The 26,182-nt window shown below is 31.6% G+C and overlaps 1 protein-coding gene across 1 annotated transcript in view; it reads right to left on the bottom strand.

Annotated features, from left to right (window-relative positions):
- The window catches only part of LOC143067034 (uncharacterized), a 40,812-nt gene extending 16,036 nt beyond the window's left edge, over window positions 1-24,776 (bottom strand). Inside the window, exon 1 of the mRNA XM_076239970.1 lies at window positions 24,608-24,776. The gene's annotated coding sequence lies outside the window, so the exon portion shown is untranslated. The remainder of the gene's footprint in view (window positions 1-24,607) is intronic.
- Between the last annotated feature and the right edge of the window lie 1,406 nt (window positions 24,777-26,182).

The following is a 26,182-nucleotide window of genomic DNA, read 5'->3' as shown; positions in this document are numbered from 1 at the left end:
AAAATACTTAGAACGGAGAATAACTATCAAATTCCATATTTCACTTATATTAATTGTAAATTACGTAATTAAAAAAGATTTGCACAAGCTTTTGCAAAGATGAGCTCCAGGAATGAAATTGTCTTTACAAAAATATATATATATATTGCACAAATGTGTTAACTATGAATAAATTTGGTACATTGTCAAATTTTGTATTTACAAGGTGTTAATTGAGTCCTACTTGGAGAAATTACAAACACTGAAGTATAGTCAATAGATTTATCTCTACACTAAAAGCAGGTTATTGCTGGCACTGTTAAATATGGATTGAACATAGATTATATGCAACATAAAAATCTGACCATATCATTCTATAACAAACTGTTGTCTCCTATAGTCAAAATATTGAATCAATCGAATATGCATATGTTAACTGTCCTTCTTTTAGTATACTTATTTTCTATTGACTAGGGTTTATGTTGTGCAATTGACACGTTTGATTAATTGAATGATGTCTTGTCACAGTTCAGATTAATAACTAAGAACTACACGGACAAACACCGCAGTATGAAGATCAATCACAGGAACTTGGTACCGATCACAGCAGATGTTTTCAACAGAAATCCAAATAGCTTAGTGTGATATTGATTCTGTCTTAATTAAACACTGAATTCATTTCAGACTACAAGCTAATAGTATAAATCAATTTGTTATAGATAAGCTTTAATAGCAGACAATAAGCTTCCAAACAAGCATATTAATGTATATTTACTGAACATCTGTATAAAAGTTTGATGCATAATTTATATCTTTAACATTCATTCTGTACAATATAAACAAAACTATCCTTGATTTGAAATTTCCATGCATTGCATGATATTTTAAGAATAACTCATAGACTTAGATCAAATAGGACAGAAAATTTATTTCAAATACAATGTTAACAACCATCTTTTCAAATAAAGGCAACAGTAGTATAGGTGGCACAGTAGTATTTCTTTCCGGAATTTATCTCTTTTGTTCACCCTACTTAGGTCAATGTATCTTAACAGTGTGATTGGACAAAAAATATAGTACCAACTGAACATACCTTCCCAAACTGAGGGACTAATCAGGTGTAGAAAAATTATGAAATAATTTTTCATACAGGTAAAAATATTTTTTTTGAAAATTGTTTAAAATTTGTTTATTCACTGCACGATAAAAGACCTAAATGCAATAGTGGCCTAAGGTTTTAAATGTTAAAAAGATGATAAGTAAAAGGTCATAATACACAAATTCATTTTTGGCAGTGTTTTAAAGTGGTGTAAATCCTTAAAATGCAACCATTATCTCTTATGGGTCAGGAAATACTACCGTACCACCTTTCAAAAGTCATAAATCGATTGAGAGAAAACAAATCCGGGTAACAAATTAAAACCGAGGGAAACACATCAACTATAAGAGGAAAACAACGAACAGATGTGCAACAAAAAATGAACGATAATGCATCATACATAGAAACGAACTATAAGATAATAACTGCCATATTCCTGACTTGGTACAGTACATTTTTGAGTTGAACCTAGTTTTGTGGCTACCCAAACCTCGCACAAAAATATCTGAAACACTTAACCACTATTTTTTTCCGAAATTCCGGCATTATAATACAAAAAAATGCCAGAGCTATCACCGTATAGTTCTATTTAATAATAGTGGAAGAGCGCAAGACTGTCTTATCAAGCATATTTATCTTTATATTTTTATTTAAAGAGGACAATGACAGACTTATACGACGATAAAGTGTCTTTTAAAATTTGTGCTTTTGGATCTTTGTACCATTGTTGTATACCAAATCACCTCCTTTTATTCAAACATGGATGACATTTTTTTTTATTTCATACCGACTTTGTTAAATTAATGACTGCCTGGGATGATGGAAATCGAAGATGAAACAAATTCCCTTAATACACTAGACGAGACTAAAAGCAAACAAACCCGAGCTTTGTTCTTAATCTCAAATTGTTGTTTCCTGACTTTAGTAACCATGTATTAGTTGTCCTTCAATCGGGGATGTTCATGATTTTATTGATTACAGAATAAGTTCGCCATCTTATATTTTTTGCTTTATAATCAAAATTTCATTTTTTATTTAATGCATGTGAAGGTTAAGATTAAAGCACCCTTTTCCCACCAACTTTGCTAGGTTAACAGGGTATTCTAAAAAAGAAATGTATTAACATAGCCTACTGTTTTTAAAAAAGTGATTGGAAAACTTGATATATTTGTATGGTAAATTGAGTAAAATAAGGATTTGATATAATCAATCACGTTATTGTTTTGCACAAACTTCTCTTCATTCTTAACCATGTTAATATCCTATAATCATTAAAACCAAGAAATGCGACACATTTTAAACTAATTTCCGCTATTATTGTGTTTTGAAAATTGAAAATCTTTATAGACAACAAATTAAATTGATCTTGTATTATTTAATACACTATATCATATTGATTTAGTCCGAATTTCTAATAGATGTAAAGATACCTTTTAACAAATATATGCGAGGAAAAACGACTATAAAAAAGGCATGGATACCGGCTCCGTCAAATGAACATATTTGTGATAAGCTGTGAAACAAAAATTCCATGACAGTCGAACAAAATACTGATTGCGTCCGTAAAACTTATAATGAATACTAAAACTAAGGTTGAATGGTCGAAGCAAACGATTCTGCACTTTTGTGCAATTACCACAATAACCTGCCCACAATTTGGTATTTCTGTCTCTTTATGTCATATAAATGTCGATAACAGTGAGGTTATAAGGTAAGCCATCATATAGATGGGATTGGTCGCCAAATCAGTGGGTTTTATTATTCATAATGGATACATTTGATTTTTTTGTGCAAACATAAAACTCGCCATTGTACCAAACATGGAATTGGCAAAACAATAGAAATCAATAGTTTAATCATCAAACATGGTCATAATAAAACAATACCATATTATTGATATGAAAAGAAATGGGATTAATAAGAAATGATATAACATGCGTCCTACGTCATGACCACGTCATTGCAACAAAGGTCAAAGTTCATTTGATCAATAGGATTGATAATCTCATAATCCCATCATGTATATCTTAAATAATGAAGGGCAAATAATAATCTAAATTAATTTTTCAATGTTTTCACTTTCAGGTATGAAGCATGAGATGTTTGATAAAAGAATATTACGTACTTCGTCGTATGAATAACATCTAATGAAAAATTTCATATAAGACACAAACCAAACAACACAAGTAAGAAAAATATACTGGAAGACTATTATTGCTATATTTTCTACAGTATTTGATGGAAGAAACAATTTTTTTAAGAAATCATCCCCAAAATTTTCAAATTACAATATAATCAGATGATGGATATCTGTATATATTACTCTTAGCCAATGATATAGTCAAAACATAACCGTTAAAATAAACAATTACAAAATTTGCGCTGATTTTGAAGAAAGAAAAACTGTATCATCAAGGTATTTCTATGGAAAACGATAACTGTATTAAGCGTGGAAGTTTCTCATTTCATACAAATGCTGCTCTAAAGAATGTACTCGCATTTAATGTATAAAATGACCATTGGTTACTGAGAATGAAAATATCATTTCATAAGTTGCATGTATCTGTAGAGTTTTCTCAGCTTATAGTTAACCTTCATCAAAGCCGAATATTTTAAAGCCAAATAGGTATAAGAACCGAAAGAGTTGACGAGCTGTATGAACAAAAATTACATATAAAATGATAACCAAATTCATACAATGTCAACATTGAATGAAAGAGTTGAAAACTTAGTTGTTCAATAATTTATAAATTTATAAGCAGACAATTTAAGAACGGTTTATAGTTAATCATGTCAGCAGAGGCGGATTTAGGGTGGGCCCAGGGGGCCCGGGCCCCCCCTTTTTGGGAAAAATTTTGGTTGCTTATATAGGGATTCATTGAAGCGTGACTGGAGCGGGCCCCCTCTTAGGTCAGTCAGTGGGCCCCCACTTATGAAAATTTCTGGATCCGCCACTGGTCAGTACCGAAGTGATGACTACTGAGCTGAAATTACATTTTATAAATTTATACATCTGATTACTGCAACCGAGTTAAACAAGTTATATTGAAAAGTAAACACTAGAGGCTGAACAATTCTTCTCGCCTTAAAGTAAGTTGTACGCATACATAAGTTTTTGATTTCTGGGTGTCGAATATAATTAGTTATCAAAGGTACCTGGCTTATTATTTGATAAGCTAGACGCGTATTTCGTCTACATAAGACTCACCAGTGACGCTGAGATCAAAATAGTTAAAAAGCCAAACAAGTTTAAAAGTTAATTTCAATATAGGTCTTGTTAGACTTTTATAAAAAGAAAAAAAAGAAATTTTTGAGAAAACAGAAAATACCCGTATGAAACCCTGAATCTTTCCAACGAAGAACGGTGTCACTTTACTAACAGACGTTATGTTTTCATAGAACCTAGTTGATCAAGTGTCAGGAGTCGTAGTATTCAATCGTTGTTGATGGTTACGCCTTCGGTTCAAATCCAACTAAGAGAACTATATAAATTTGCAAATACAAAACATTTTACACTCAATCCTAATGGATGTATAGGACATTCCCTGTCAGTATAATGTAACACGATTTCCACCCTAACTTCCTTGGTATAGCACCCTCGATAACACAAAGACACACATTTAAATTTGGGTGAGGTAAATATAAGATTGTATCAATATATATAATACAGCTGTGTTGTTCAGTTTAGAACTTATTCCCATTTATATGGATAAAATGTGTTTGGATGTGACTTCATCACCTGGGATACTATCCAGTTAGAGATATCTTAAACAGTAAATGGGATATGTAAAAAACTTTTGATACATTTTTGGCTCATGAAAATCTAAAGATATATAAAAATATATGAAATATTATTCAGTGGACGTTAGCTGTATTTGGAAAAAACATTTAGGATTTTTTTGCTCCTCAATGCTTTTCAAATCGTTCTTTAATTGACCTTTTTAACATTTTTTTATTCGGGAGTCACTGATGAGTCTATTGAAGACGAAACGCGCGTTTGGTGCAATATAAAATTTCAATCCTGTTCAATCGAAGATGAGTTTATTTTCAAATATAAAAAAGAAGATGTGGTATGATTGTCAATGAGACAACTCTCCACAAGAGACCAAAATGACACAGAAATTAACATTTATAGGTCATCGTACGGCCTTCAACAATGATCAAAGCCCAAAGCAGGTTTGCACTTAAATAGAAAGTGCACAAAATCCATGAAAAGCGTTTTAAAATTTGTAATAAAATAATAAAATCTTTAAAACCAATGCATAGATTTTCTTTTAAATTAATATGTTGTCGGTAAATGAATTTCCGCTTTAATCAAGTAAAATAATTGTTTCTGTTGATGGTGAAGTCCCATCCAAGCACTTTAATTGATCTTTCATATAATTAGAAATAAGGTCTAAACTGAACAGATAACTGTAAGGAGATATAACGTTTCATTTGTTTTTCAAAAAATAGAAAATTAACGCATTTATGTTTTCGATTTATCGTTCGAAGTTGAATATACCGCAGCCTTAAGCCAAATTTAGTAAATAAATCTTTGATATATGACCCTTTACTGTAATATAACTTTAACCAAAGGTTAAAGGTGTGACATCACAACCTGCAGAACATGCACTTGAGCTTTATCAATTATAACCGGGCTTTGAATAATGTCACATGCTATCCATACCACACACACATGCTCTGAAGAAGTAAGGAAGTTATGTAATTCAGGAAATATTCGGCTAATTGTATCGTAAATCTTCTTACTTAAATGGAAAGCCAAGAAAAATCAACACGTTGGAGTATTAAATTGATCTCTACCAGACCAGACACCGTCTATCTTCGTGCATACATAACACCATCACTATTTTCTTTGCTTTGATCAAAGCATTAACACCTACTGAATCTATTTAGCATTGTCTCACGGGAAATTTGTTCACCGCAACATTACATCAATGTGGGACGTGTCTGTTTAATTTTTGCATTTTCAAAGAATTTCTATTTTAACTTATTCTATTAATATTTCACTCTTAAACATCTTTTTTGCCTGTCCTCTGTTTGTAACTTTTATCACGTTTTAGGGTAATGAAAGTCCTTGGTAAAAGTGAGATATTCAAAAGGAGTTCCTTTTCTTTTTGTAGATATTTCTTGCATTAATATGAATGAATTTAAAAACATAATGGTCAACATCATCATAAACATGTAGAATGTGGGCAGTATATGGAGGGAATTAAAGAAATCTAAAACTGCATGCCACTTTATCATTAACAAACCAAAAGTATCATTATAAATCATTCGGAGCGGAAAGTTCAAAACGGAAAGTCCCTATTCAAATGGCAAAATCAAAGGATAAAACACATCAAACGAATGGACAACAACTGTCATATTCCTAATAATAATTCCATAATAACACATTGTTTCAGTAAAAAAATCCAAATTAAAAAAAAAAAAAAACAAACAATAAAGTATTCGCCAAACGCCTATGATTTTTGTCAGGTTATTTGGTAAGTTAAAAAGCGTAACGCGCATTAACTGCCAGATTTAATCCACCATTTTCTACATTAAGGAAATGCATGCACAGAGTCATAAATATGATAGTTGTTTCCCTTTTGTTTGAGCTTTTGTGTTTGCCATTTGATACCGTTATAAATTTTCCTTGTATGTATAAACCTGGAGTAAATAGAAACTTCTCAATATGCCAAATTCTCAATGATCTGGGTATTTTTCTTCAACTACACAAAAACAATAGATTGGGTTATCAATTGATCAGGTAAGAGTACCCAGGGTAATTTCTCACGAGACCTGTTAACTATGCTCTATAATAACCCACCAGACTCTCTTTCGTCAGAGCAGTTCACGAGTAGAATACACCACATATTATGTTTGCGGTGGACACAGAAAGTCTTCAACAAAGCTTTTGTATCATTTACCTTATTTAGATTTGAATCAAGATGAAATATACTTAGAAAGATCCATAGTTCAATAATTTCGAAGTAAGAATTTTATGGCTTATATTCTTTAAAATGATTATAAGGAAGATAAATACAATGGCATAATCTGCTTGTTAAATTTAAACAGATTATTTTTTAAATTTGAAAGTTTATGTCTCGTGCATACAATTAAGTCACGAACAAACATGTGCCGTGCGCACACATTACGTTACGAAAGAGAAAAACAAATCAAATTACGTAATTTTCAATAGTTATCATTAGAACTTCATCATCTCTCTGTGTCATATCATTCCGTAATCTTCTATTCCTTAATCATAAATAAATGGAGATTTAACATGCAATTCTGTCATATATATCAAATATTGATGTTTTATTGTGTCGAAGTGCTAAGTAGCATTACTCCCATGAGAATTATGCGCTAACATCTTTAGAGGTCAATCAAATTGATTTTTCTAATCTTTGGATTCAGCATGCCCTTTTCCGTTGTTGAATTTTAAAGTCATCAATTTCTCTAATGACAATTGTTTAATTCAGATAGGAAACTTTTCTACTAATACTTAAGAAGGTGGACTCATTCTACGACAAAGTCGGAATCGTCGAGACTCTTTTTTCAGGAAGCAGGAAGCAATTACATCTTTAAACAAAATTTGAGTCGTCGAGACTCTTAGTTTCTTAGAAGGCAAGCTATCACACGTATGAATCGTCCGTACTGTTAGATGATCAGAAAAGAACTCAACCACATTTCATACCAAGATTTGAATCGTCGAAACTCAGACAACAAAACATGAAAGAACCAGTACATTTATTTCGAACAGTGGAATACAAAACAATACGTAAATAGGGATAAAGACGTACAACTAAAACAATTCATGAGATTTGAGACATTTACACATGAAGCAGATTTACACAAACGAATCTGTACTCGAACTGTGGAAGATAAAGAGATACATTAAAAGCCTCAATAGAAATAAAACCAGACAACAACATTTGACGACAATAGCTACACATAAACATATTACACAGTAATGCGTATCAGTGATGCTCGACCGCATCCCTCTGCATCTCTAAGAGGGCAGACAAAACCATACATTAAAAGGCACAATAGAAAAATAGAAAAAATAATCAGTAAACAGCATTTGACGTTATTTGTAAACATAAATATAGAGTTAAACGTATCAGTAGGTACTCAACAGAACACAACAAGGAAGACAAAAAATACGATAAAAGACATAATTGAAAAAAGAAACCAAAAACCAATTTGTGACGAGATTCGCTACACATGAACATATTATAGAGTTAAACGTATCAGTAGGTACTCAACAGCACACAACTAAGAAGACAAAATATACGATAAAAGACATAATTGAAAAAAAGAAACCAAAAACCAATACATGACGAGATTCGCTACACATGAGCATATTATAGAGTTAAATGTACCAGTAAGTCCTCAACAATACACCATCTTCAACTCGAACGAGGAAGACAAAAAACGTTAAAATGCATTACAGAAAAATGAAATCAGAATATAACATATGACGAGATTCGTTATAAATTGAGAATGGAAATGGGGAATGTGTCAAATAGACAACAACCCGACCAAAGGTCAGAAAATATTTTACAGAGTTAAAAGTATCAGTAAGTACTAAATAGCACACAATATTCAATGCGAAAGGGAAGAAAAATCATACGTTAAAAGGCATAAAATAAATTAAAATAAGAAAACCAGGATTATAATTTAGTACACCAGACACGCGTTTCGTCTACACAAGACTCATCAGTGACGCTCATATCAAAATATTTATAAAGCCAAATAAATACGAAGTTGAAGAGCATTGAGGATCCAAAATTCCAAAAAGTTGTGCCAAATACGGCTAAGGTAATCTATGTCTGGGATAAAAAAATCCTTAGTTTTTCGAAAAATTCAAAGTTTTGTAAAACAGGAAATTTATAAAATTCGCTACACATGAACATGTTACAGATCTAGAGATACACGTTTAAGTTAGAACTCAACAGAGCCGGATCATACGAAACTTTAAAAGTCATACAAAAACCTGACCAATTCTCTTTAACTTCCTAAATTGTGTTGGTCTTGTATAATGAGCACAAATCCATAGCTATGCATCTCACAGAGTGACAATAAAAAGCAATGTTTAGTTATTCTTTAGTCGATACGATTGTTTCACATTCAGTACAGTCATAATAAAACCATTGTCATAAAACTTGATAAAATGTTACTTGTATACACAATAACGCATAAAAGATAGGAACAAGTAAGTAATATAACAGAATGCTCATGGTTACAATTTATTATGGGCTTTCAGCTTTATTTTAATAACAGAAATATTCGAAAATTCGCTGAACACATCAACTGAACAGTAAAGAAACGTTTTAGATATTTTTTTCACATTTCCTGTGCGAACTACTTTGCAGAAAGAAGAAAAGAAAGTCGAAAAATTACAAGTTGGAAATTTGACATTTGTGACCAAGAATGTCGTGAAGAAAGGCGGTTTTGAGTTTGTTTCCTTTTGTTTTGTTTTTTTGCTCCTGTTTTATCTTTCATCATCCAAGTTTAATAAGACTGACAAGCAGAAAGCAATAATTGATTTCACGTTCATTACTTCTTACTGGTTGTTTGCCTGAGACCATTGAGTCGAACGATTAAAGCTTGTCTGAATGTTAATCAGAACTGAGTATCAATACTAAAATGTAAATGTCAAATGCATTTATTCCTCGGAACGTCAAGATGTAATATAAAAAAAAACAAATGTGTTCTGAATTTGCAATATTGACCTCATTGTGGTAATAGCAAGAAAAGGGTTTACCTAAACCAATTTCCAGAATATTTTTATTTCATGTATGAACCATATGTATCTTGATTAAGCCAAAGTGATAAAAGACTTTGCCGTATCTTAAACTTTTTTATTTGTAGAATTTCAACGACAGAATCTTACTGAAAGAAAACTGCATTTGTTACGTCATATGAAACGGGATTCTTGTAATTGTAATGTTAAGAAAATAATTTGACCCGTATAATAACAAAAAAAAAAAAAAAAAAAAAAAAAAACACAATAAAAAGAAAACCATTCACTTGAACAGGTAGCTTTATTGAATGGTTGACCTTTCAGTAGGTCTCACCAGACTATTTCGTTTTTATATATAAAATGCATATGAGTTACTCAAAACGCATAAATCTCAAAACATTTCGGGTTCGTGATTTGTACTTTCTTTCCTTTTTCTCTCGATGCTTGAAACGAAAGTAAAATGAAGTAACTGTTATCTCCACCAATTTTACAATTATACCCACAGTAGAAAACAATAGCTTAAATGTGCTTAAAAACTCAGTTTAAATGCTATTGACGTCATTGTCAAAATATAAGTATGAAGACAGCAATTACTGTCGAACAAAAACGACTTTAATAGTTTCCATTCGAAGTCCGTAAAAAATTTTAAACGACAGCAATGAATGTTGTTCCGAATTCGCTTTTACTATCAAAATCAAATTGGTAAAGAATCAAAGAAAGTTGTCATAAAGTGTTTACCGTGTAATCAGATTAGTAGACCAATACATATTGCAATTTATTGCTCTCGAAATTGACACACTTCCCACATGAAGACAGGGAGTACATTAGGAGTACTCTACTTTATAAACGGTATGTGTAGAGTAAAAAGTAAATCACAAAAATACGGAGTTAAAATCAAAATGGAAAGTTCCTAATCAAATGGCAAAATCAAACATTATTTTAACGATTAAAAAAGAAAGAAGTCAAACACATATACTCAATTATTGAGATACTGAAAATAAACCTCACTAAAAAAGATTTTCTGCGTAGCTATAATTCATTGTCATTGATCATTGTTTCTCATTCACACCTACGTCCTGTCAGATTGTCTACAAAATTGGTATACCACAAAAAGTTCTAAGAGTTATATTTAACATTTAACATACACTTTGAAGCCAGCATAAGACTTAACCAACATTAGGCCTTAAAACTCCGTTTGATGACAGTTCAGAATGGTACTTTGAAGTAAAGTTTTAACGTACTGACACTTGTCTTTTATTGGAGTCTTGATACGAACTGACAATTGTCTTTTATTGGAGTCTTGTTACGTACTGACACTTGTCTTTTATTGGAGTCTTGATAGGAACTGACAATTGTCTTTTATTGGAGTCTTGTTACGTACTGACACTTGTCTTTTATTGGAGTCTTGATACGATCTGACAGTTGTCTTTTATTGGAGTCTTGTTACGTACTGACACTTGTCTTTTATTGGAGTCTTGATACGAACTGACAGTTGTCTTTTATTGGAGTCTTGTTACGTACTGACACTTGTCTTTTATTGGAGTCTTGATACGAACTGACAGTTGTCTTGTATTGGAGTCTTGTTACGTACTGACACTTGTCTTTTATTGGAGTCTTGATACGAACTGACAGTTGTCTTGTATTGGAGTCTTGTTACATACTGACACTTGTCTTTCATTAGAGTCTTGTTACGCTTGCTTTGTTGTTTATGTAATCTATATTATGGTGATTTTAAAATAGACAACGCCATTTATAGTCTATATGGTGATGTTGAATAAAGGCAACAGTAGTATACCGCTGTTTAAAACTAATAAATCCATGGACAAAAACAAAACCGGAGTAACAAACTAAAACTGAGGGAAACGCATTAAATATAAGAGGAGAACAACGCCACAACATTAAAATGTAACACACACACACACGGACTAAGCATTAGACAAAATCCTATGAGAAAAACAAATATAACATCAAAACTAAATACATGAATTTGGGATAGATAAGTACCGGGACACGTCTTATCTCTCAAACATAAGAGAAAACAAACAACACAAATAGACAACACGATTTATATTTATATATGGTAATGTTGAAATACACCACTCTTTTTTCTAGTTAACTTAGCTTTTCAGCAAATAAGAAAGTGCTTTTTATTTAATATAAGGTTAATATCAGTGTTGTATTGGAAATCAATACGTTTCTTAATCAACACAAAAATTAATTCTTATAAGAGTGAATAAAATGACACGTGATTTATACGTCAGTAGGACAGAAACATAACGACACAAAACATATCGATAGTTGCATATTTTTACGTTCATATTAGAATAAGTATTTTATGAGGAAGACACCAAATTCAAGTCTAGAAATTAAAAGTTTCTAATAAATATATAATCTTCCAGAGACTTCATTTACGAATGTGTTTCTGATTTCCAGTTGAGATAATAAAATAAAACGTTTCTCTAATTTGGGATTCTTGTACTTTCAGAGTTGGATAGATACAAATTTACAATAAATATATAAAGAAAACGAATTTTTACATTCAAATAAAACTAATCATGGTATCAGAAAAAAAACTTGCTTTAAAACGAAGCAATTTCACCGCTTCATTTGAAGCATATATCTATTCCATTATGCTTTCTTTTAACTAACTTTAAATATCAGACAAAATTCTTGACACATATTATTTGTGAACATATTGCATATGTACACACAATGTATGTCTGTTTTGTTCACTCATCATAGTCAATATAATTGAATTTGAAGCGACTATCATACAAGTGAGAGGTAAAGCTAGCTATACAATCAGGTTTAATCAATCATTTACTACATAAGAAAATGCCTATACCAAGTCAGGAATATAATAATTGTTATCCATTCGTTTGATGTGATTGAATTTTTAATTTTGCCATTTGATTACATAGTTTCCGTTTTGAAGTGATTTTACTTTTCCCTTAATTTTCTTAGGTCATAAAAATCATTTTTAAAAGTAAAAGTTGTTTAAATTTTGAAAGGTTTTGCATATCATGCTAAGGGAAGTTAGAAATATCATATATTATACTGATGGCAGCAAGATATCAGAAATGGAAACAAAGATAAAGACAACTACCTTCGCCTGACTTTAGGGATTGGAGATGAGGTAAGATCTTGACTAAAACATCACAGTAAAGATAAAAAGTCACGGGAAATATTACAAAGGTATTTTTATTACATTATATGTTAATTACTTATATAGCTATTTTGAAAATTTCGTGTTAATTGCAGATTTTACAGTGTTTTTGTTTTAAAAATATATTCGCTGTCTCTCGACAAGGAACAATTTAGAGCTTAAAAAATGGACGAACAAGTGAAACTGCGAGCTACTGCTCACTGATGATACCCCCGCCGCAAGTGGATAATATTAATAGTGTAAAAATATGCAAGTGTTCGGTAAACAGGAAGTTGTCGAGTGATGAATCTGAAAACGCATCACACGGTATAGCTGACTTATATAAATCCTGAAACCAAATTTCAGAAATCCTTGTATTGTAGTTCCTGAGAAAAATGTGACGAAAATTTTTAACTTGGTTATCATGTGTAAAATCAGACAAGTGTTCGATAAACAGGAAGTTGTCAAGTGATGAATCTGAAAACGCATCACACGGTATAGCTGACTTATATAAATCCTGAAACCAAATTTCAGAAATCCTTGTATTGTAGTTCCTGAGAAAAATGTGACGAAAATTTTCAACTTGGCTATCATGTGTAAAATCAAACAAGTGTTCGGTAAACAGGAAGTTGTCGAGTGATGAATCTGAAAACGCATCACACGGTATAGCTGACTTATATAAATGTTGATACCAAATTACAGAAAGGGTGGATGTGTAGTTCCTGAGAAAAATGTGACGAAAGTTTCATGGGACGGACTGACTGACTGACGGACTGACGGACGGACGGACTGACGGACGGACTGACAGACAGAGGTAAAACAGTATACCCCCCTTTTTTAAAGCGGGGGTATAAAGATACCAGAGGCTTAAAATGAAAAGGACAAACAGACAAACAATAGTACACATGACACAACATTGAAAACTAAAGAATAAACAACACGAACCCCACCAAAAACTAGGGGTGATCTCAGGTGCTTCGGACGAGTAAGCAGATTCTCCTCCACATGTGGCACCTGATGTGTTGCTTAAGATAAGATAAAGATAAGATAAAGATAATTTTATTAACCAATCATGGTGCCCAAAATTTGAGCTATACAATCAAATGAATTACAAAATAAAGCACAGAAAATGATTAGAATGATTAAAGTACAATTAAACAAAAAAAACCACATGAATACACATTTACACTAATTAACCTGATATAAACCAAGTTATTGACAAAACATAGTTGTTATGGGTGCCACTGTGACCTGGAGAAATTACATAAATCTTTAGGATAGTTCTAGGTCTATGGGAGACAACTCCTGATCAATTTTAATTTTTATATATATATATATTTTTTCTTCTATTTTTTTTTTTTTTTTTAAACAACAATATTTTCTATAATTTTCTTTCGTTCTTCAAAAAGGGAGTGCAATAAATTAGATAAGTTTGAAGTAACAAACAAATCTTCAGATGAAAGAATCCAAACAAATTTCATTTCATCAGATAATCTTGAAAAATTTTTGAATTTAGAATTTAAATTAGATAGATGTTGAGATCTAGTATCTTTTAGAACAGGACATTTTAAAAGAAAATGTAGTTCGTCTTCAACTGCGTTCTTACATAGCTTGCACTTTCTGTCTTCAGCTTTAATTCCAATATACCTCCCTCTTTCTATTTCAAGATCATGACAGCTAGTTCTAAATCTTGTGATTATTTGCCTGTCTTTTTTTGAATTCATTTTTAAATATGGTTCGAACATAAAAATATTTTTAAATTTTCTGTAAGTTCTTAATTTATTGCCAGATTGTAAATTAGTACACTTCCCAGAATTGCTTTCTAAACTCGCTAACCAGCTTTCTTTAAATTTAATAGTTAAAGATGTTTTTACTTTTTTTAGAATATGGTTTTGTTTAAAGTTTGACTGGTTAACAAATAGATATTCTAAGTCTAGAAATTTAAATATATGTTTAATGCTTCCTATCCAAGATTCCTGGTTATGTTTGTCCATAGAATGAGATAGATTTATGGCTTCCCTTAGAATAATATTTGAAGGTTCAATATCTTTCATAAGATGGATCCAATATTTTACCATATTCATTATTACATAATACAGTGTAGGGAGTGAACCTAGTTCTCCTCTACATGCCATATTTGATGTTTTTATATTAACTCCAAGTGAAAATTTACAAAGCTTAGTATGAATTTTCTCTAGTACAAGATAATCAGTTTCTTTTGATATAAAGTTATCCAAATGTATTTGTTTCTTATGTGGTATATAACCCCAAATTTCAGATCCATACAACAAGATTGGTCGGATTGTATGGTTATAGATGTGTAATAAAGTACTAGGTTTTGGGCTTTCCACTGAAAAGGTCTTCCTTAATTTGAAATATGCTTTCATTCCTTTGTTATAAAGTTCTTTCTTTGCTATTTGGAAACTCCCAGACGATGAAAAATTTATACCTAAGTATGTGTAGTTCTGTACACATTCTAAAGTCTGGTTTCCTAATGATATTTTAATATTTTTAAGTCTTCCTGATTTGTTAAATACAAGAACCTTGGTCTTTTTTATGTTAACTGTCATTTTATAATCAACTGTAAATTTATTTAATTTGTTAACACAATTTTGAAGTCCTTGCTCTGATGATGATAAAAGAACTACATCATCAGCTTATGTTATAACAAATCCGGTAAGTAGTCTAATTCGGTAGGTCACATTCATGAAAGGGAAGGAGATTGTAGTTACGACGTAAGGAACATATCCGATATCATTTGTGAAACGGTTATTCCATAACGGTCAACCAACTCGTGATGGCGTCCGTAAAATTTACCAAGAGATGATTTCAACTTCACCATTTGGAACTCTTGACTTTATAGCTTCCTTGTAAGCTTAATATAGTGTGCAGACACATAACCATTGTTGATTAAGTGTTAAACTTACCCCCAGATGACTATCAATTATTTACCTTACATCCAAAATGTGTAAATTAAGATTGATTTCAAAACGAAGATCTAATAACAACAGACAAAACAAAATGGAGGGAAAAATAACGTCAAAAATTGATACGATTTCAGAATATGAACGAGTATTGTGAATAGTCGACTCACTCCATGTTTTTTAGAAAGTACACTCGATCGCAAACTTTCCTTATATTTCGATTCCGCGATTATCATCTTCGCCACTGAATCTTATTATGTCGTAAATCGACATTAAATTATCGGTATCTCAAAAATCCGATTTTGGTACCTTTCGTTATATAAGGTTATTTTTCACAGACAGGTACTTATTGACTTCACGTTTACATATCTATTTTTACATTTCATGTTTCCCTAGTTTTAATCGATTTCTTCTTGACAATTTTATGACTTTAATGATTCTGATTATCAAATTTATTACATTTCGCTTTCTATCGACATAAAACCTCCATTTACGATTATACCATACTTCAATAAACACTAGCTGTTTGTGTAAACATGAGTCTTCATATCAAAGACCCTATAAAAAACAACATATGCAGTATGGTGGGAGTTTAATTTTTGCGCACTCCTCTTTCTTGTAATTTGGTTAATAATTGAACTATAATTTACTTAGAAACTTGTAAACAACTTATATCCCTTCACACTTGTTTGATTATTCTGGGTTGTTTGGTCCTATTGATTTGATTGCAATCACGTGACGGCAATCCTACATAATAATGACTAGACAGTGTTGTCTGTGATTAATCTGTTCGGATTAATAAAAAATAACCAATAACAGATAAAAAAAAACTATTAAAAATCTTACAGACGTCAGTGAGTTATTTTAAGGGTGGATACTTACTTCAATGGCTTTAACGCCTATACTTTCTGTTTTATTTTATTGTGACAGTTGAGTATAAATAAATTCGCTTCCCATTTTAAAGCACATTCATGTAGTCATATATTCAAGAAAATAAAAAAACAGTTAAAGCTGAACATATTTTATATTTATAGATCATTTATGTATCGTCTAAATATTTTACCGAAATTTACCTGTTTTGTGTATATACATTTGACGTGACTCTGTACTTATACTTCCCTTCATTGTGTTATTGTGTTATGGTAAAATTTTGTACTCCAGTCTTACATTTTTGCCAATGTGTTTTGTCTATTATTTGTCTATTTGACTTTTTGTGGGGTTTTTTTGTATTACATATGACTTATGGCTCTGTACTCGTACATCTTGTCATTTATGTTGTTGTGTTGCGGTGGGGTTTGTATTCGTGTCTTTCGTTTTTGTTAATGTGCTTTGTCCGTATGTCTTATTGTGTTTCTTTTTTTACATATGACGTTGCTCTGTACTTGTACATCCTGTCATTATGTTAATAATGCTATGTTGTTTTTTTTTTTTGTATTCTTGTCGTTCATTTTTGCTTCTGTCATCTGTCTGCATGTATTTTTGTGTTTCTTTGTTACATATTTGTATAATTTTATAGTGATTAAGATTATAGCACAATGTTGACTGTGGTACCCCTAATATTGACATTTTTACCGATTATTTCTGTTTTTTTTTTTGTTCACAGATATTGTCAATATAATAGAATTTATGCGACTGTCATACAGATGAGAGGTTTAGCTAGCTTTATAACCAGGTCTAATTCACCATTTTCTACATACGAAAATGCCTGTACCAAGTGAGGAATATGACAATTGTTACCCATTCGTTTGATGTGTTCGAACGTTTGATTTGGCCATTTACCTAGGGACTTTCCGTTTTGAATTTTCCTCGGAGTTTAGTATTTTTGTAATTTTACTTTGATGTGTTTATGCGCCATTTATAGTCATTATGTTTTCGTTCTGTGCGTCCATTCGTTCTTTCGTTCGCCTGATCCGCTTCAGGTTATAGTTTTTGGTTATCGTTTTTGGTCAAGGTAGTTTTTGATGAAGTTGAAGTCCAATCATCTTGAAACTTAGTACACATATTCCCTATGATATTCTTTCTAATATAAATGCCAAATAAGAGTTTTCACCCCAATTTCACGGTCCACTGAACATAGAAAATAATAGTGCGAATGGGGCATCCGTGTTCAGCATATTTTTGTTGAATCTTACTTTTACTAAGAAGTCTATTTTGGTGATATCAATTTGACTTAGATCAGTAATTATACATCCCGTCATTATGTTATTATGCTATGATAAATATTTGTATTATTGTCTTTAATCTTTGCTTATGTGCTTTGTCTGTATGCTTTTTTGTGTTTCTTTGTGACATATTTGTTTATTTTATAGTGATTAAGATTATAATACAATGTTGACTGTTGTACCCCCACATATATTTTGACATTTTCACCTCTTATTTGTTTGTTTTGTTCACACATTGTTGTCAATATAATGGACTTTTATGCGACTGTCATACGGGTGAGAGGTTTGGCTAGCTATGAAACCAGGTTTAAGCCAGGTACCTTTGATAACTAATTAATCCCCCATTTTCTACATAAGAAATTGGCTGTACCAAGTTAGGAATATGGCAGTTGTCATCAATTTGTTTAATGTGTTTGAGCTTATCACATTTGAAGTTTAAAAAGGCAATAATACATAAAAATGGGAGTTATTTTTTTTTCAAAAGCTGCCAGTGTATGTATAAAAATAATGAGAAGTGCTATGATTTCCAAGAGACCTACAATATGCACAAAAATAATTAACATACGATAGAAAGTATTAGCTGATCCAGAAAGCTGGTTCAACTGATACTTTAGTGTTGACCGCATTTGGTTTATTCAAATTTGTGTTTCTGTTAATTCTGTTCCTTATGTGACCTCCATCAAGCTACACATATGTGTAAGAAAACGTCAAACCGAATCTGTCCAGACTTCATAAATTGCACAAATCCGTAGCATTAATCGTAAATCCACATACAAACTATTATATATATATCTGCATTTGTGGGAAGTTTAAAAAGAGGGAGAATATATCAACGGCGTAATACATTTTTTTTCAGTACTGAATGACATTTGATTCTTATTTGTAGAGCAGATTTTGAATTTGTGTTTTGAGCTAGCAATTTCTACAGATATTCTTTCTGCGATGCTTAATATCTAAAACTGATTATCTTTTATTTATGTCATAAAAAATAACTGCAGGATAAAAGTAGCAGTATGTATTACAATGATTTTTATTCTTTGACAGTAGCCGAAGAAAATGTGTAATTATTTATTCTAGCTTCACAAAGTGAACTTTGACATTTATAAATATCTTTTTTTTTATCACGTATGAAGTAATCAGAAACCTTCCCATCACCAGAATTATGTTTGATAAGGTCAAATTCATCTGTATTTCACAGATATGGTATATGTGGTTCGTACAAAGACCACTAATAGGAAATACGACTCGAGGGAGCAGCGACAAACTGTAATTTAAATACAAATTAGGTCTATTGGATCTGAATGATTTTACACAAGTAATCTTCTTACATATACCAAACAGAATATACCAGGATATTCATTATTTGGTGTTGTGTAAGTTAACACATAGGTGATTATAATCAATCCTAATAGTTACTTCAATATAAACATCTATACTGATAACACCAGTAACGACATAGGTTCTAATTTACAATGCAATGCCATCCTGATCCTAAACGGGATTCGTTATTCCAGTAAGTCGCACTCGTTAATATTGTTTTTTGAAAAGAGACTTGTTGAAAACAGGGAGTTCCTTGTAATATACACTTATACAATATTAGATATCCCCTTGTATTCAAAATTCAAGGAGGCTAGTTTAAAAAAATATATGAGAAACTATTTCATTAGACAGCAATCCATTCAACAATAAAACCAGGAATACATTCAGATATAAGCCCTAAGTCCTCAATAGCACATTAAATTCAAATATACTTCAATTGAGATAAAAAAAAAATCCTTCTTAAATTTTTTAAAAGGGCCATTATTTTAGAAAACTAATTAGACCTTAACGCCGTAGTGTTCTTTTTTCAATCTATAATTATTTTAATGGAAAAGAAAGAATGCGGTTTATAATCTTATGACACAAAGTCCGCGCACGTACAACAAAGCATTTATTGTTTCTATTCATCGGAGAATCAAAACGAGGCCTTCAACACAGAGTAAAGGAACAAACCTCACTGCCAGGTCTAGAGTCCCATAGCCTTGACTGGAATTCCTAGTTTTTCAAAGTTAGGCATTGAAGCACACAGATGCGGCGTGATATCGACTCAGACAATAACTGGCACAGAAATATAATACTGTCATTGACAATCTCATTGAAAATCAGACACGATACAAATATTTCAACAACCCAGTTGCACATCAAGATAATTGTTAAAGATAACTTAGCAGTAAATGATATGTGGGTAGATACTAAGGGAGGACTGCATTACAAACTAATTAACCCCAACAAAACCGTAGTTCTAAAATCGATATAAATATATATATAAGGACTAAAGATTAAGTCTGCTTGGATTAACTAATGATTATTTCCATATATAACATTATATGTATAATGTCTTATTGATTGACCAAATTGAAAGTAATATAAGATAGCTAAATCGTCATTATATAGTTCAAATATGTCTACTAACAAAAAGATTTTTTTTATTACCTTGAATGAAAAGTGAATAGCTTACAACAATTATTCTCACCGGCAACTCAAAATGTAAAAGTGACATGTCGGAAAGGAATGATCCGAATGTCCTACAGGGAATAATCTGAAAGGACTGACAGGGTATAATCCGAAAGGACTGACAGGGTAAAATAATGACAGGACACAATCCGAAAAGACTGACAGAGTATGATCCGGAAGGACTGACAGGGTAAAATAATAACAGAGTATAATCCAAAAAGACTGACAGAGTATGATCCGAAAGGACTGACAGGGTAAAATCCGAAAGGACTGATAGGGTATAATCCGAAAGGACTGATAGGGTATGATCCACTAGGACTGACAGGGTATAATTCACTAGGCCTGACATGTGTTCAAAATGTGTTCAGCAGGACTGATCCGAATGTCTGACAGAGTATTATCCGATATGACTGACAGGATATTATCCAATAGGACTAACATTGTATTATTCGAAAGGACTGACAAGGTATAATTCAAAAGGAATGGCAAGGTATAATCCGACAGGACTTACATGGTTTAATCTGATATGACTGACAGGATTTAATTCAATAATCAGAAAGGACTAAGAGATAAAATTAAAAATGACTGACAGAGTATAATTTGAAAGGATTGGCAGAGTATAATCCGAAAGTACTGAAATGGTAAAATTCAAAAGTACTGAGTATGAACAAAACTGACCGGGTATAAACCGAAGTATTGACGATGTGTAATCAATCATTTTGCTATTTTAACTCAATCCAAAGTGTTAACATATCAATTCTTGGAAAAATAAAATTTGGTAACATAAGATTGTGTTTAATCAGAATATTCACAAATTAAAAAAAAAAAAAAAAAAAAAAAAAAAAAAAAAAAAAAAAAAAAAAAAACACTAAGTTTATCTGTTCTAAAATTTGTTTTTAATTAGTTGCAGAAGAATATACTGATAGATGCTGCTATACAAATTATTGCATGGCCGATACATAAGATAAAAAAATAACATGTTTAAGCTTCACTGACAACATTTAGCATTTCAAAATGTATATTAATTATCGTATATTATAAAGGATTTTTTTATAAGGTTTAACTTCTCTTTAGGTTTTTGATCCAGGCAGTGGATGACTCTTTATACGACGAGAAAATGTCATCACTGCTCGGGTTTTCCATGTACATTAGTGACGGATCAATATTGTGATCGATAAAACTATGTCTAAATCAGTTAATGGTAAATTTATGTCGTAACGGCACCATGTAATACATACAAAATATACCTCTTGCTATAATTAATATCGTTTTCCGATTCAGACTGAATATGTAGTTATCAATTCTAAATTGCAATGGCACTTCACTTTTGTTCATGGTGAAAATAAATTACCCTATCTGCCAGTTCTTTGAAGCTTCATAGATCGAAATGACGATATCTTTCAAAATGAGAGCTATTTGATATTAGCTATAAATGTTTCAGTATTTGCATCATAAGTGGTCTGTTCTTCGTATTATTGACCATGTATTATTCATACACGAAATAAATTTTTGTTTTTGTGATATTGATGTCACCTGAAAGTTTTCCATCAATAGAAAAGAAAGAGAATTTAAATAGATAAAATATAGAACTTATTGTTAACTGTTATTGGAAATGTTAAAAGCCAATAACAATCCTATGCTATATAGATAAGACATAGTGGCTTTCAGAACTTTCATGGTTTAAAGGAATGCTAATGTGAAGCTAGTATGAATAATGTATAAGGTTTGTTGTGTTTTTTGCCGATTCATCGACTGAAACTGTACAGCAAAATCCTTCTATGTAACTTCACTGGCTACTATGAATACAAAGAAGTACTGAGGAAAATGTTCATAAAATCATTTCTGACAGAATTATTAGGTTTTAAAATTTGTTATGACTATGACACATTCAAGACCTGCAATGTTTTAGACACTATTGATTTTGAATTGGAACTCACGAACTCAAATCGAGACCAAGCGGTTACCAGATAAATATACTTCAATTGGCTTAAAATTTTAAAACAAAGGACTAGTTTGAATTGGTACACATATAGAAACTCATGTATTTGATTAACCAAAGGCAATGAAAATTTGCCAAAAAAGGAAAATTCTTTAATCCTGAAATAAGCAATTTTGATCTTACATACTCTACACACAATATCAGCTACTTCCCAATTCAGGAGCCCCTGGCTTAGGTTTATTTATATGTTTCTGAGTTAAGTGCGACGTTCATTTTCGCTTAACTAGTACAAACAGGGGCCAGTGATATAGCCTGCGTCCGGGTGCGGGATTTCCTCTTCATGTTGAAGACCCAATGGTGGCCTTCAGCTGTTTTCTGCTATTTGGCCGGGTTGTGGTCTCTTTGATACAATCCCCGTTTTCATTCTCATTTTTTGTTTCACTAAAAACAAATTGAGTCAAATTCATGCTCAATTAAAGAAATCAAATGTACTCTTTGACTCTATGAAGAAACAACTATCGAAAGCGGGGCATAACAATAAGTGAATTCAGCCAACAAATACCTGTACTCACAGATTAAAAACTCTCATCTACGAATTAAAATAAACTCTAATAGACCTGATATCATGCTTAACCATGCTAAAACATAATACGCTGGTGTAAATCAAATACAAAAAAGATCCTATGAGTTTGGACTCAGATTACTACTTTGTTCTAAAAAATATAGCTAAAATTATAAATTGCATTTAGCATTAAATACATGCTACATAAAACTGTAGTTCATGTAATTGGTTTGACGTCAAGCACACCAGCAGAGCAGAGGAACAGTGTTTAGAAATACGAATAAGCAATTTAAAGTACAATGACATTTTCTAAATCATACTTTAGTTTTTTTTTTAATTCAGCTATAAAACGAATATCAACTTTAATAGAACATACGGTTATTTATTTAATTCACTGATTTTGGTGTTTCATATTAATGTTTTTTGCTAAAATTGGTATTCTTTCCTACACAAAAGACTTGCGCTATCCAATCTTTTACATTATGTAAATTTCTTCAGTTAATGGCAGATATATTCAGCACACACACAGTCACCATGAATAATGATGTAGATGTGATGTACAGGTACTCAACGTTCTGACCAAAAACAGTTGACTTCGAAAAATCGATTTAAATTTAAAAGTAAGGATCATATTTGAAGGTTGTATATTAAACCCCCCCCCCCCCCAAAAAAAACCAACAACATGCAAAGAAAGAGACAATAAGAACATACTCCATACATAGGTAATTGATACTAACATGGTCATATATTTTAAATAGAATTGAGAATGGAAATGGGGAATATGTCAAAGACTCAATCACCCTACCAAAGAGCAAACAACAGTCGAATACCACCAATGAGTTTTCATCGCAGTAAGAAAATCCCGCACCCGGAGGTGGGCCTCAGCTGGCCCCTAAATATATATTAGTTCAGTGAAAATAAAGAATTTCAAACATTGTATATGTGTTTGTTTCCCAATACTTTGTGCTTTTGATTTGGAAGTGTCCACGCGTGCATGTTTCACCTTTCCTTTGTCATTGAAGTAGTATAATGTGATATATCTTGCTTAACTATGACGTTGAACCGCGAATACAGGACATGATTTTATTGGTAATTGTGAAGTAAAATGACATATAGTTTGTCATACGTACTTTTTACTCCGTCATACCTAATAATGACATCATGTAAGGCGTCATCACACAATAAATAATGCTTTTCGTTACTTTCAGGCTAAACTGTACATATTTTTCTAGACTTACAACAAAAATTTAAGATTTATCAAATCTTTGGACTAAAACGGATCTAACAACCTCTATTCTACAAATTTACTTTAAGTTTCACTATTTTTATGTTTTTCATTTTTTTTTCACATTACAGTCCCATTTGGTATATTAATACGAAAACAAATACATTAATTATATATCTATTAAATCATACATATAAAAAATAAATTGTTGTATGGTTGTAAAAACCATTAAACATTTTGTGTAAAAATTTAGACGTAATAAGTGGAATAAATATATACAATGGAAACCATATTGAAACAACACAAAAGACAACACTTTCATTTAGGCATAACAAAACGACTTACCTTTTAGTAAATATCCACTCTGAAGAAAATAAACTAAAACCTTAAATGTTCTGTCTATCTGCCAATCGCGACAGAAAGTACAGAATAGTACGTCCGTTGTTTACAAGGACACATGAATCAAAGATAATTCAAAACCCCCATCTACAATTCCATTTTTCTGCAAACCCTCACAGACGATCGATCTGATTTTAACCAATCACATTTGAGCTTTTCATCAGTATTGATTGATGTGAAAATAATTGTCTGTATCGAGAGAGTACAGAGACCATATAGCGAAGATTTCCTATTGATCAGGTCCTTAATGCGTTACAGGTACGAACAGTTAATCAAGAGAATACATCGATTTCAATTACACCTAAGCGCAATTAATATTTGAAATATATATACTTGGGTTTTGGAAAGCAACAATAAATCTAATGTGACATGAGTCTAAGGGCTTTATTCTCAACAAGATAATGGGGTTCTAACCTTCCTTTAGTGGAATTAACCAAGAGTTTCTGTATCGGAACATTTGCCTTTGAAAATGAAGTATAAACTGACAGACATGTTTTTGTGTTCGTTTTTAAGAATGACTTCTTTTACATTGGGGTTTGATACTTTATTATATTTAAGAATGAGAACAAGTTATGATATGAAAGTAGAAAATACAGAAACGTATCTATAATTGGGTATGCATAAGTATAACTTTCACTGAGAATAAATGTGTATCAGATACTCTCATAAATAGTATTGGAAAACATATCAGTGCAGGGAGATCCGTTTTTAGTTGGTTCACAACATGCATTACATTTTCCCAAAAAAATACTTTCTCCCCATGCACAATTATCTTACGTCCGGATTCTGAAAGTCACATTGCCAGCCATAGATAACTAAGATATCATTGAGGTTAAAAAAATATAGGCATCTTGAGCATCGTCATCGTACACCAGGTCCGCTATATTCATTATTTTACTTTGCAGAAAATATCTGATGTTAACGTTTGACGCCGAAAGCGACACTTTGACACAAACCGGTCAAAATAAGAGAGAAGATTCCAAGGAACAATAAACTCAAAAACTTTTCATTAGGGTACAATGATGTAAATATAAAAAAAGAAGATGTGATACGATTGCCAATGACACAACTGTCCACAAGAGACCAAAATGAGAAAACTAACGGCCTAATTTATGTACAAAAAATGAACGAAAAACAAACATGTAACACAAACGACAACCACTTGTAACTCTGTATGTTACTTGGGAATTTCAACAAAAGATAAAGAACTGGTTCTTCCATCACTGTATTGGATACCTAAACTACATAAGTGTCCTTACAAACAACGGAATATTGCTGGGTCTTCCAAGTGCTCCACGAAACCTCTTTCTAAATTATTTTAACATTTATTTTATCAGCAATAAAAGATGGGCTTATTGCGAAACTACATATTCTAGAGGTGGCGTGAATCAGATGTGGATACTTAATAATTCCAAAGATCTTTTAGAGTACATACAATCTAACTCTCTTTCATCTTGTAATAGTATTAAAACATTTGACTTTTCTACACTTTACACAAGTATTTCCCGTTCCAAACTAAAA

The sequence above is a fragment of the Mytilus galloprovincialis genome, chromosome 3 (assembly GCF_965363235.1).
Source record: "Mytilus galloprovincialis chromosome 3, xbMytGall1.hap1.1, whole genome shotgun sequence".
Classification (NCBI taxonomy): Eukaryota; Metazoa; Mollusca; class Bivalvia; order Mytilida; family Mytilidae; genus Mytilus; species Mytilus galloprovincialis.
This window is presented reverse-complemented; position numbering and strand designations above follow the sequence as displayed.